The 12,726-nt window shown below is 37.2% G+C and overlaps 1 protein-coding gene across 2 annotated transcripts in view; it reads right to left on the reverse strand.

The window, feature by feature from the left end:
- LOC138934579 (serine/threonine-protein phosphatase 4 regulatory subunit 1) overlaps positions 1-12,726 on the reverse strand; it is a 127,198-nt gene that overhangs the window by 106,721 nt on the left and 7,751 nt on the right. Inside the window, exon 1 of one of the 2 annotated variants that reach the window (XM_070298499.1) lies at positions 3,686-5,093. The exons of the other annotated variant lie outside the window; for it this stretch is intronic. The gene's annotated coding sequence lies outside the window, so the exon portion shown is untranslated. Of the gene's footprint in view, positions 1-3,685; positions 5,094-12,726 lie in introns of those variants that run through there. 2 annotated transcript variants of the gene reach the window in all.

A 12,726-nucleotide genomic window follows, 5' to 3' on the forward strand; every position in this document is an offset into this window, starting at 1 on the left:
AATATATAAATTAATAAAAAAATAAATAAATAAATAAAAATTGATTTTCGTGAATTGTCATAAGAGACATTAACGCGGTCATTGTTATTCGTTGTTAGTAATAACTAAACCACGGGATAAACGAAGAATGAATCCGACAAACGTGACAGTTTCACGAAAAGTAATTACTGCCCTCTTATTCTGCAGTTATTACGATGAAACCGCATACGAAAGGAAGTCATCCACCGAGCGCCTTCATTATTTTTATAAAACGTAGAAATGTAGTTCAAGGATGTAGATTAATATTTTCTCCGTAGTTGAACGCTTTGTAATAGAGATGGCATTTTATCGAACCGGCGATTAACATTTTAATTACAATCTTGTCATGTCATGCGACGCGAGCAATGATCCGGCTTGTACAATTTCCAGACTTTTCTGTGAGAAAATAAACTCTCGTGTATGTATCGTATGATCAATTTTTCAAGTGATTTAAATACCGAGATTAAAGCTAGTACAATTTCCAACTGTTCAATTCATAATAGCGATCGATAGGAAAAATTCATATCTATCTTACTCCAATTATGGTGTTTTCACGTGTTATCGTCGCGAAATGGAAAGATTATTTTCGTATATTACCGAAATCTTATTTAATTGCGGATTGATTTTAAAGAAAAAAATTCTGCAAAATCGCCTTCAAGTCGGAAAAAAAAAAAAATTCAAGAGTCTGGACCTTATTAAATTATATTGAAATTTAGAGGCGTATGTCAAAAGTTGCGACGGATTGTTATGGTATTTCTACTTGATCGAGTATTCCGGAGAGCGTATTTCCGGAAAAATTGTTGAAGGAAGTACCTTGGTATTACATTACAATATGAGCATTTCTTCCTCGCATGATTCGTGATTACCCGTGGAGGCATGTAATCAGGAAGTACGCGGCAAATATTTCCCTTCCGCAGCGGCGCACGAAACTCGATGGATGTCGCCACAATGTATCGTAATGACAGGTGGGTACCAAGTACCAGGATAATCATAGGTTAAACGAAGAGCGGACAGTTGGCGAGCGAAAGTCTCCTCTCTCTCTCGCGAAGAGTGAAGTAGATACTTCTTCGCTCTCTTTGACTTCGTATCGCGTTCTTTCCGCTGAAAAGCTCATATGTGTACGATGAGTATCGATACGATAGCTCGATGGTAGCATTTATTATTCAGACAACGTGTAGAGCGTATATTCTCTCTCTCTCTCTCTTTCTTCCTGTATCGGCAAATGATGAAATAAAGTCGCTTTTGTAGCTACACTCGCGAATACCAATGACTGTAAGTCATCATCGACAACGAGCTCGTGCGTTGACTTATGTCAATTTAGAAAAGAAGGTTTTTAGATCGTGGCGCTGCATGACTTATTCACGCGAGTCGCGTCGTAGCTCGTTGGTTATACTAGCAAGGTGCCTTAATGTCCTTATATTAACTGTGTATAGGAGAAAAAGGTGTATTTTACGAGACACGCCAAGATACGTGGCGGTAGACACAATTATATTAGACGGCACGTGCGCATTCAAATGTACTTTTCTCTTTCGCATGCGGCGAGTAAAAGTTTTCGCGCGATTATATGCGCAAATTACAAGCGATTCCATCGTACGATCAAAATCGTGCTAATTGCTACAAGTTTGCAGGGGAGAGGGTCTCATTTATGCAATATTAATTGCATTCCGACAGTAGAGTCATGACGTCAATCATCGCCATTCCGGTTGATCGAATTTCACGGTAACGTCTATATATGCGATATTAATATCATTCCTAGAGACACGCTCGATCTTCTATCCAGAAAACATATTGTGCGATAAAAGGAATAGATTGGAAAAAATCCGGTATAACATGCACTCATTCGTGATGAAATAAGGGAAGGAAATTATATAAAATTAATCTTGTTTAAAAATACTTGACGATTCTAACAAAAAAAAAATTGAAAATACAAAAAGAAACTCGATATCGTAAATTATAATCACACATAAAACTAAATTTAGTAAATAAAAAAATTTGAAATATTTTAAAAACGTATGTACAGGAAATTAAATCTTCAATAATAAATAACGTGCATTACTAATGAATTTCTTTACTAAACATAGTTAATCGAATTGTTATTAAAAAGTGTTTAACAAACTCAACTTAGTGGTACTATAAAAAAAAAAATATAATATATTCAGGATATATATGCAAATATATTTTCTAATGCTCTTTTAGCTTCTTATTTTGTTATTAAAAAAATTTTATCATTATATCTAAATTTAAACTGTAATTACAGTGTTCCTCAATTATAAAATCATTACTTATCTGCCGTGATCTTATAACCGGCACGAGTTTGTTTATCTTCCGGGAATTTGTTTTGGCAGTTCAATTGAAAACGAGAGTGAACGAGATGGAACAATATTTTCTGAAATCAACTATTTTGATCTTGGGGATCAGATGAAGCTTGAGATTCGTTTGCTCACAAAAATGGGAGAATAATATTCTTATAATACTAAATATACAAAGAAAGAGAGCTTATCGATCTTATTTCAGTCGAAGGTCTCTCCCGAAATATTACTATATATCTTATTAAATGCAAGCTATAAATGAGTTGCGATAAAAAAAAAAAAAAAAAGAACAGCTGGAAATATTTGAATATTATATAATGACGCGTGTATATGTGCGTCAAATGAAAGGGGTTAAGTTCAATCATAGGAAAAAAAAAAGGCATCTCTCTTCGTATCGAGCTCTGTGACCACGAAATATTTCACAGTGGCTCTCCTCTCTTTTTCTCTCGCAGAAACTTTCGGCGAGATTTTCGATAAACAAAACAGAAAAAAAGAAAAAAGACAGAGGGGAAAGAGGGGGTGTTTTTTTTTCTCCCCCGGAGTCTCGGGAATCTATGCGGGGTACGCGGAATTCCTGCGTGGGACTGCCATGGCTCTCCCGCCGCATCCCCCCGCGGATCCCCGGTAGCAAGACGAAGGACGAAAGGAAGAAGAAAAGTGTAAGGAAGGCGCGCGGAGATAGATCAATAACAAACCATTATGGACCCTCCGGGACTGCGAAGCGAACGTCGACGACAATTCGAGACGCGTGTTCCTCTTTCGTAATACCCGACTTTACTCGCGAGTTATCTCACTACGCTGATTACGTAACTTATTTTCGCCAATCAGACAGACTCGCGCGAGGATAGAATAAAACGAGAAACTAGTTAATTGGGTTACATGATTAATAATAAACGAGAAAATTTTGATGTACGATGTAATTTTGAAGGATTGACGGCTGTTTCTGTAATTTTAATTTTATATTGGATCATCGAATTCGAGATATTTTTTTGGCTATTTTCTTATAATATATAATCCTGTGACTCATTATTTGCGATATATATGTAGATTGATAATAAAATTTTTCTATTATAGAAAAAGATAAAAATATTATAAGAATTAATTTTCTTTAAAGTTATATCTGGAAAATTATATATGGAAAAATCTACCTTGCTCCTCAAATTCTTGGAGTTATGATAACGAAAGCTCGATAAATTATCGATTAGCGCCGTCTCATGAAAGAATAAAAGTTGTTTGGCTGTCATTACAAAGACCATTATTCCGCGAAACGAGTAATCAATCGTGACTTCTCGATTCGGAGATTACGTTTGGTTCACCGAATTATCGTACTACATGCAGGTGAAAGCGAAAGGTCTTACTAGAAATGGATGATCTTCTCTGTTTTACGTCGAGGGCAAGTGGAAAGAGGTATATTCTTCAGGTATATCCACATAACGGCGAGCGCCACGAGAACCACGAAACATATTCTACGCCGTATTTCGGGCGCGCACTCTCGAATCACGCACACATCACATTTTCCGCGAATCGATCCGCGCACGCATTGCACGAAGAAGATCACTCATTTCAAGCTGAAGGATAGCCGGATCACTTTAGCGGTGACGAGAAGCGATGATGTGACAATTGCATGAGAAATTCCATCGAAGGTCGCGCGATCAATGACATTTAAAATCTACTCCCAAAGAGACGGCCCAGTTCTTTAACGAAGGGAACTCGTTGATGGTGGATCGAAAGATTTATTTCCATGGAAAAATTCCATTCCGCCGCTTTTTCCACCCTTTAACCGGTAAAAGAGATCGGTGGCGGTAGGTGTCGGAGGAGCCGAATGCTGGAGCGGGCATCTCGGAGCCGTCATTTTCCGATATCATTTAACCGAAACGGCCATGCGTGGGCCAGCCAAACGCATCTCGTTACCACTCTCGCCGTGCCTTGCGAATTTTACAAAAAGCATGGAACGAGAGATCACCTTCGTGGAAATGATCCCCGAGTTATATCGTTCGCGCTAGTATTTCACAAGAATCTCTCCGCGATGTCGCGACGTCAGCCATGCTGAACCGAAATTCTCCTCCACGAGTGCCGGGCGCAGTCTTGAGACGACGATATTGCGATCCGGAGATGAAACGTTTTGCGAATATAATATCTTGGAAATGTCATAGACGACAAATTTACGCGGCTCGTGAATGTTGCGTTTTTTCCGATGCGACAATGCAGACCGGTATAATTTAATTCACGCATGATTTAATTCGAAACGCGTCACTATCATTCGTTGTAGAAATTCTTTCGTGGTGTCGTGTCTAATGTTGAACTTTTCCACTTATCCTCGAGGGTTCCTCTCCCGATTACGACGACGACGACGACGACGACGACGACGAATGTCGTGTCGGCTGAATTTCCACGAACACTTTGCGGATTCCAGTCGCGACATGCCGGTAGAACGAGTGTACTCGACGACTACAAGATTTCGCGATTCCCGCGTGTTGCTCGTTTCTCGTCGCTCCGGCGTGAGAGTAAAGGAAAAACTAGAGAGTTTCACGGCCACCGTACACTTTTCACGCGCACTTTGCCGATTACCACGACTCGCTTCTGTTCTCTGTCTCGGCGAAGACCCATCGTGCCGAGACTGGACGACGACGACGACGACGACGACGATGACGAGGATGACAAACCGGACAGTTTGTAGAACAAAAGAACGCGACCCTATCAACTAATAAATCCGCTTTTAACGTGGCCGCCCGACGTACACGCCGGGTTCTTGCCGGCTCCGCCAAAGGCACGATCGCTCTCTGCGTGTCGATGCCCCCCTCCGCCTCCTGCGCACGGTCCCCCGCTGCCCCCCAGGGGCGGATGGGAGCGACGCAAAGCGCCGTCGCCGCTGTCCGGAGCTGACGGGGGCGCCACCGAGCGGTACCGACGCCGACGCCCGCGACCGATCGATACCCGCGACCGACGACGACGACGACGACGACGAAGATGAGAACGACGTACTACTCCCGACGACGTACATTTTCCGTGTCTCTGATCCCATGGACGAGCATCCTGGCACGGTGTTTCGAAAGTTGATAGATAAGGGAAGACAACGGAAGAAATCAGCCAAGAAATTTTCTCGGCTCTTATCAGGATTCAGGTGGAAAGAGAAGCACGCGAAGTCGAAGACCACGCGAAAAATTCCATTTCACTGTTTTCTCCAACGGTCGATTTTTAATCTATCGCTTGCGACTTATGTGTAGTTTTAAGGAAGACAGGGAGAAAGATAGAATCCATTATATATTCCAGAGAGAGAGAGAATGCGAACCCATAAAACTTAAAAATAATATTTATGAATAAAATAAAGAATTGCTTTTATATATATATATATATATATATATATATATATATATATATATATATTTATTACGCAGAAAAATGTATAATATGAACATGATATATACTTTTTTTCTCTACTTTTTAGCAATGTCGTTTAACATTCTCATGCAAATTACGTATACTTTATTTTTGGAATAAAAGGTGCTACCAATATTGTACGGCATCATATTTATATATGCCATACCATTCACGTGTTTCGCAAAAAGTATCATAAATATTATTATCATTCTATTTAGTTAGTTCGGCTAAAAAAGAAACGTGTTCGTATTTTTAAAAACTGTATGTAAAGCCGTAAATTATCTAGATACTGTATATCAATATACAATATCATAATTATCAATATATCAATCGTATAATTTTCTCTCGGATTAAAGCAATTAATCTTAATTGCCTAATAAAAAAGTTAATAATATCAAGGCACACATTTTAGGTAGATATCCTTCTACAAGAATATATCTCGATTTTTTTGCGAAATTTAAACCACCCTCGAATTAAACAAGCGAGCAACACGTTACGGCGTTATATGTCGGGATTTCCTTCTCGTACTCCACTCGACAGTATACGCATCGGGAAAAACGCAAACCGGACGAAGGAAGTAGGGGAGGGCATACGCGTACAAGGAGACGAAAGAGGAGAAAGAGAAGAGGCAGGAAGGGGGCAAAGGGGGAACAGAGGAAGGAGCTAAAGGGGCGCGAAAATACGAGTGCGCCGAGCGAAAAAGAAGCGTAGTACGAGAGCTATCAACGAAAAGACGGACAGAAAGAGCGAGGAGAGAGAGAGAAAGAGAGAGGGAGGGGGGGGGAGAGGGGAAAGAGAACGTTGGATAAGAAAAGTCACGGTTACTGTGCGTGCCGCGCTTATACCGTCATTCATTGATTGCATCGTACGCGGAGAATGTTGTACGCCATTAATGTTCGCCGGATAGCGGAGCGTGCGAGTGCGAAAGAGAGACAGAAATTGGACAAGGAGAGGATAAAAAGAGATAGACAGAGAACGCGCGGGGGCGGAGGGCGTAAAGTATGAGGAAAAAAAAAAAAGTACGCTCGCTCTCGCGATTACATATATACATCCTTCTCATTCCTTCTCTCTTTCTGTCTTTTTCTTTTTTCGGTCGCACTTTTATTTCCCCTTTCATCGCGTTACCCCGTCAATTGGGTGCTCGCTTATCGAACCGCCGTATCGTCGTATTTCGCTTTCGTGACGGTGATTGACCGCGGATGTATTATCACGTATGGTAACGACGATGAGCTATAGCGACTGTATCAAATGTAATAACGACTTATTGAGATGGTAACAATCGTGCTGAAATTTTATTCAATTTTTTAATTATTATAGACGTGTTTAAAAAAGTTCTTATATAAATCTTTAATGAATGTGGAAGAAAGTAATCTCATATAAGACGATATCATGAATTATATATATATATATATATATATATATGACATGAATATATATATATATATATATATATATATATATATATATATATATATATAATTTTTCTGTAAGTAAATTAGCTACATCATAGAATATACTATTTTATCTTTCGTTTTTTTGCAATATCGTTTAATTAATCAAGTTTCATAAATATATTTCGAAAGTACAATGATGTTCAAATGTATTTTTATCGATTATAAAAATCTCCATAAAAACGTATTGACGTATATTTAACATTTTTTTTTTTTTTTTTATATAAAAAAATATTAAACGTCAATATATTTTTTATAAAATAAAAAAAATATGATTAAGAAATATATGGCTAACAAAAAAACGTGGGCACTGCGAAAGAAAAGAACATAAATGTGAAATAATTTTTCGAATAACAATCTTCTTATGATACGTCGAGAAACTCGCTTGTATGCGAAAGAATAAAAAAAACATGTTTGTCGCGTGCTTGCGTAACGACGACAAACATGCAGGAAAGTATAAAAAAGAGAGAGAGAGAGACAGAGACAAAGACAGAGAGAGAGAGAGAGAGAGAGAGAGAGAGAGAGAGAGAGAGAGAGAGAGAGAAAGGGGAGGGAGTGAGAGATAAGTCATTATGGTCAATGTGCGTGGCCACGTCACACACGCCAGACAGTCAGTCATTCATTGATAGTATCATAGTATGATCTGAACGTATACACGTTGCGCAGCTCGCGGCACGGCACGCACGTAAGTTGCGTGGTAAGTCACGGGCGGAAAGAGACGTGACGACTATGATGTGGGAGTAGGAGAAGCCACGATCGAAGACAAAAGAGAAAGTATACGTACTCGGTACGTATACGGTAAGAATGAGATACCGTACGTAGCGCCGTGAATTAAGCGTCGCGATATACTCCCCGTGGCGGGTTTTTTTTTTTTTTTTTTACTGATATAGTAAGGCGGAGTAACGGGAATGGGGACGAGGAAATTCGAAAGACGGGTCGAAAAGACGTGTATAACGCGACAGATGTAGTGTTCTAAAAGTAGCCGCCGTGTAACTAGCCTCGAGATGCGTAGAACGTGTGTAACGAAACAGTATAATAAAATACTATTAGCAGCGCGCTTTGATCTTACGAAGAGAATACTAATTTAGAACTGGTCTCTTTAAATTTAAAGCTCTCTGTCGCAACATTTGTCAAGCATTTTTATCAAGACCGAGCGGACTTTTCAATTAAAGCCTAGGTTAAGTATATTTGCCAAAAAGTCAACTAGAGTATTCAGAGATAGGATACTAAATAAAATCCAAAGCCCAAGAATGTATCTTTTATATATCACAGTTAAACACAAAATAGCCTTCTTCGAATTTAAAAAATCGAATATTTAATCATTTTCTATATCTTTTTTTATATTAAATATAATTCTGACGTCCGAAAAAATCTACGATATAACAATTTAAAAAAAAATCAAATTAAAATTGGAAAAAAATTATTACATTTAAAGTGTATATATATATATATGTGCATGTTATAAAATTTTAAATAAAGTGATATCTATATCAAAATCTTGTACACGTCAGTTAAGAGTAGGACGTCTCGTGATTCGCAATAAGTTTACCGATTTATTGGATAAAAATATCCGTGGCAACGAGCAATACGATGCTTGGACAAGCACGCGTAACGTCATGTTTATAAGAAACCGGACGGAAGGGAAGCGGAAACTGAAAGACAGAGGTAGAAGATACGACTTCTCGATGCACGTATTAGTATTCAAGAAACGAACGGAGAAAAAGCAGAAAAATCGTCACTTATGCAACTCGCTACGTATTACCCGCGATGCGTAGACGCGCGTTTGTCGTATAAAAATATTTTTATCCTTAAAAATCGTGTTAATTTTTTTCCATTTGATCCAAAATTAGACAACGATATGTCAAGTGTATACATTCCAGTCCCTATTTTTAAATCGCCAAACAATATTTATCGTAAATAACTGACGATGATTGACGAAAATTTGATTCAAATTTTGCGAAATTATCATTCTATTATGATGCGTGCGAAACGCTATAAATAAATAGATACGATAATTAATATTTTGAATTAATTATATATCATGATAAAATTATATTTTGTTCTCTCTTTTTCATAATTTATTATTCTATCTTAAATTATATACAATTATTATACGTAGAATTTAAAATATTAATTATTGCGTATGTGGTTATTTATAATATATCCATATGTTAGAAATGTTGACGAAAGAAATTAAAGTAGATTTAAAGAAACATGGAGATTTTTTTGGGTACGATCGATCGTAATCACGAAAGTAGCGAATTACGCGACGAGCGGCTGGTTGGTCGGCTAAAAGGCGGATGAAAACGCAGGAGAAGACGAGTTAGGAGAAATGTTGCTCTAATTAAGCGACGTAAGTTTATTAAACTCTGGGCTTAAAATAGCGGACGGCGCATTACCCAGGAATGTAAGGGCAGTCCAGTTTTATTGCCGGTCGAGCCCTAAGATTAACTCTCGCATGAACCATTTTACTCGATGTCTTGCCTGGAGAAACGCTCGAGTTACTCGTCGGAAACAATGTGCTCTCATTGATAAGCCGGGAAATACGACGCAAAATCGATACCGCGGTCCTGTCTCTCGTGCGAGAAGGCGAAAAATTAGGACCGAACGATCGATCGGCGCGCGATCGCGTCGGACGCCATTTATTCGGCGGCCGTAAGATGGATGTACATGTATTCGCGAGAAAATGGGGGTAGTGCCTAAGAAACGATCGATTACCAGTCGTGTCTGAAATTAGGTTGACCGAAGAACCACTAGAAATATCGATACTGAGACTCTTCTCGAAGCGTGAGAGAGAAAGCAACGTACGATAGAAACGCAGTTTCAACAATACACACGATCGACAGATATTTCGAACCGACCGTATCTTCTTCATTGTGAGAAAGATTAATACTATTGAGATATCACGACGGTATCGTAATCTTGTTAGTCTTCCAATTGAGATATACAGTCTTTAATGTAGAGAGTGATCCATCGAAAGTTATCAGTATAAATTTTTAAAGATAAGTTGCCACAAAAAAATGTAAAAATATAAAAATCTATAATACAAAAAGAATATACAATAAATTGTAATTCTACTGATTCTTTGATCGATTTGAAATTCATCTCTTTCAATAGAAATATTGAAATATAAAGAGGTTTTTAAGTTGTAGATAATGAAACCGTTTTTGCAAAAAAATCTTTAACGATATAAACAAATAACCCAATAAATAATGAAGCTTCATTCTTTTCGTTTAACTTTAAATAAATTTTACTCGAGAAATTTTACTTCGGAGAATTTTATATTAATTTTATATTAATATATTTTATATAAGATATTTCTAATATTTAAGAAGATATAAAAATGCAGCATTTCTAATTCAATTTTCGGTCAAAAAGAATATTGATTTTAAATTATTACAAGACTTTGAGTGCGAATAAAAAATATGTGAGATATATTTTATTGAACGTATGAAAATATGAATGTGAAAATAAAAGGTTTGGAGTCTCATTTCCTGCCTCAATTTTCTCAAAAGTCTTGAATATAAAAAGTTTAGAGTATCTCTTGTTCTAATGCTTCCGAAACGTTTCTTTCAAAAATCAAAAAATGGGGATACTGCACTTTTATTTATTTATGTATGTATGCTTCGATCAAGTCTCGAATCGACGTTGACGATACGGAGTCGAGAGGTATCAGCGTGGAAGTTGCACACGACCGCGAGGGTCAGGATTAAATATAACTGTGCTCGGGCTATTTATAAAGATTAACTTGTTGGCGAGATAACGAAGAAGAAGATGGAGACAACGGCGCTAAATTGTCGCAACAATTGCGCGGGAACCGACGGATTCCGGGGCGGCCATTCCTCATGCCACTTTGAGCTTCGACCTCATTCTCGTCTCAGCCGTTGTCAATCGTACATATCCCGAGGAAAAATAATTAATTTTATATTAAATAATTAGTTGTCAAATATTCTAACCGTTCAACGTATAAATTTCAGTCACGATTCAACGTTAAATCATGTCTTTCACAACTTTTCACGCTGATTTCGATAGATGAATTAATATATGTATCGAATATTTCATTTTCATTTTATTATATCATTTCCTTTAAGATAAATATAGGAATATCAGTCGTCAGTTTCATTATATCGGCTTGTCTGATTCAAATACTTTTGAATGTAGAAGAATATACATATATGTAGGATAATTAGAAATTACTATATTGAAAATTCAGCACAATATTGATAAGATTGCAAGAAGAATTTATTTATTTATTTAAATTTTAAATCACTTTGTAATATATATTCGCGACATAATAGCAATGCTTCTTGTTAGCAATATCTCAAATTAGCAGCAATAATTCGTAGAAAAAAAAACCATACATAAAATCTTTATAATAATAAATTTGTTTCACCTCAAGATTTATCCGTTTTTTATTACGGAAAAAATATTTTCGTGGCCATTAATATATATATAAATTACAATCTTATGCACTGTATAAATAATTTTGGCGTTTGCAAATAGCCTAGACATCGACTATAAAAGTACAAGAATAAAAAATAAAAAAATCGAAACGTTTGTCGATTTTCCTCGACACTGTACACATTACTTGTAAAATATATGACAAAGCGGAGAGGAACACCGTAACGGAAGTTCGTGCACCTGGAAAGCGCGTTCCATGACGACACTCCGGGAACGCAGAGTGCAGTATGGAATTTTATTTACACTACGCATTTATACACGTGGAACGTCCGTAACGTGCGGGCGGGGTCCACGTGCGCGTTCCGAAAAAGACGGGAAGAATGTTAGGGCCATCCATTCAGGAAGGCCGGTTAGCACGTTACGCGGCCTAATCGAACGACCAGCCCGAAAGCAGAAAAACAGGCAAGAACAAAGCGGAACCCGCTCGTGTTCCCGCTAAAGAAGAAAATTAAATATGATTTAACCGATGATTTTAACTTGCTTCAAATTTTTTTAAGTATATATAATATTATTATTACAGAAGAAATTTATTTTGGAAAAATATTAAAAAATAATAGTCTATTTAATTTGTGTTGGAATATCGCTGTTTATCGATGAAACTTTACAATATTTATATCGATAAGATGCATATAAAATTACTTATTTCAATAGATGTCTAATTTTATGGATTAGAATAATTTTAATTAATTTTTTATATAAAAGCATCAGGTCAAAAACATAATCTTACATTGCTTTTTCTATGTATTCATACATATACTTGCACGCCGTAAGAAAGGAAAAAAGAAGGTATATGCGGAAAGTAAAGATACGTTACGACATATTTCGTCATTATCTCATTCCTCCCTGAGAGCACCTGATAACACACCGGTCATACACGCGTCGACGACACGTTCGCCTCTTATTTAGATTAGGGGAACCGTTTGTTCCCCATCTCCGTTTCTTCGAGATTTGATTAATGGAATTATTGGTCGCTCCTCCAACACAAGTTTATCGATAGCAACATAACTCCAAGTTGTGTCTGTGTTGGCTTTTTTGGAAGTATCATGGATACATTTTTGCAATCAAATCACAATAAGAGTTGAAAAAAAAAATAACTAATATTACATAAT

This window comes from Polyergus mexicanus, unplaced genomic scaffold, assembly GCF_030449975.1.
Source record: "Polyergus mexicanus isolate NDT 795.1 unplaced genomic scaffold, iyPolMexi1.0 SCAF_7, whole genome shotgun sequence".
NCBI lineage: Eukaryota > Metazoa > Arthropoda > Insecta > Hymenoptera > Formicidae > Polyergus > Polyergus mexicanus.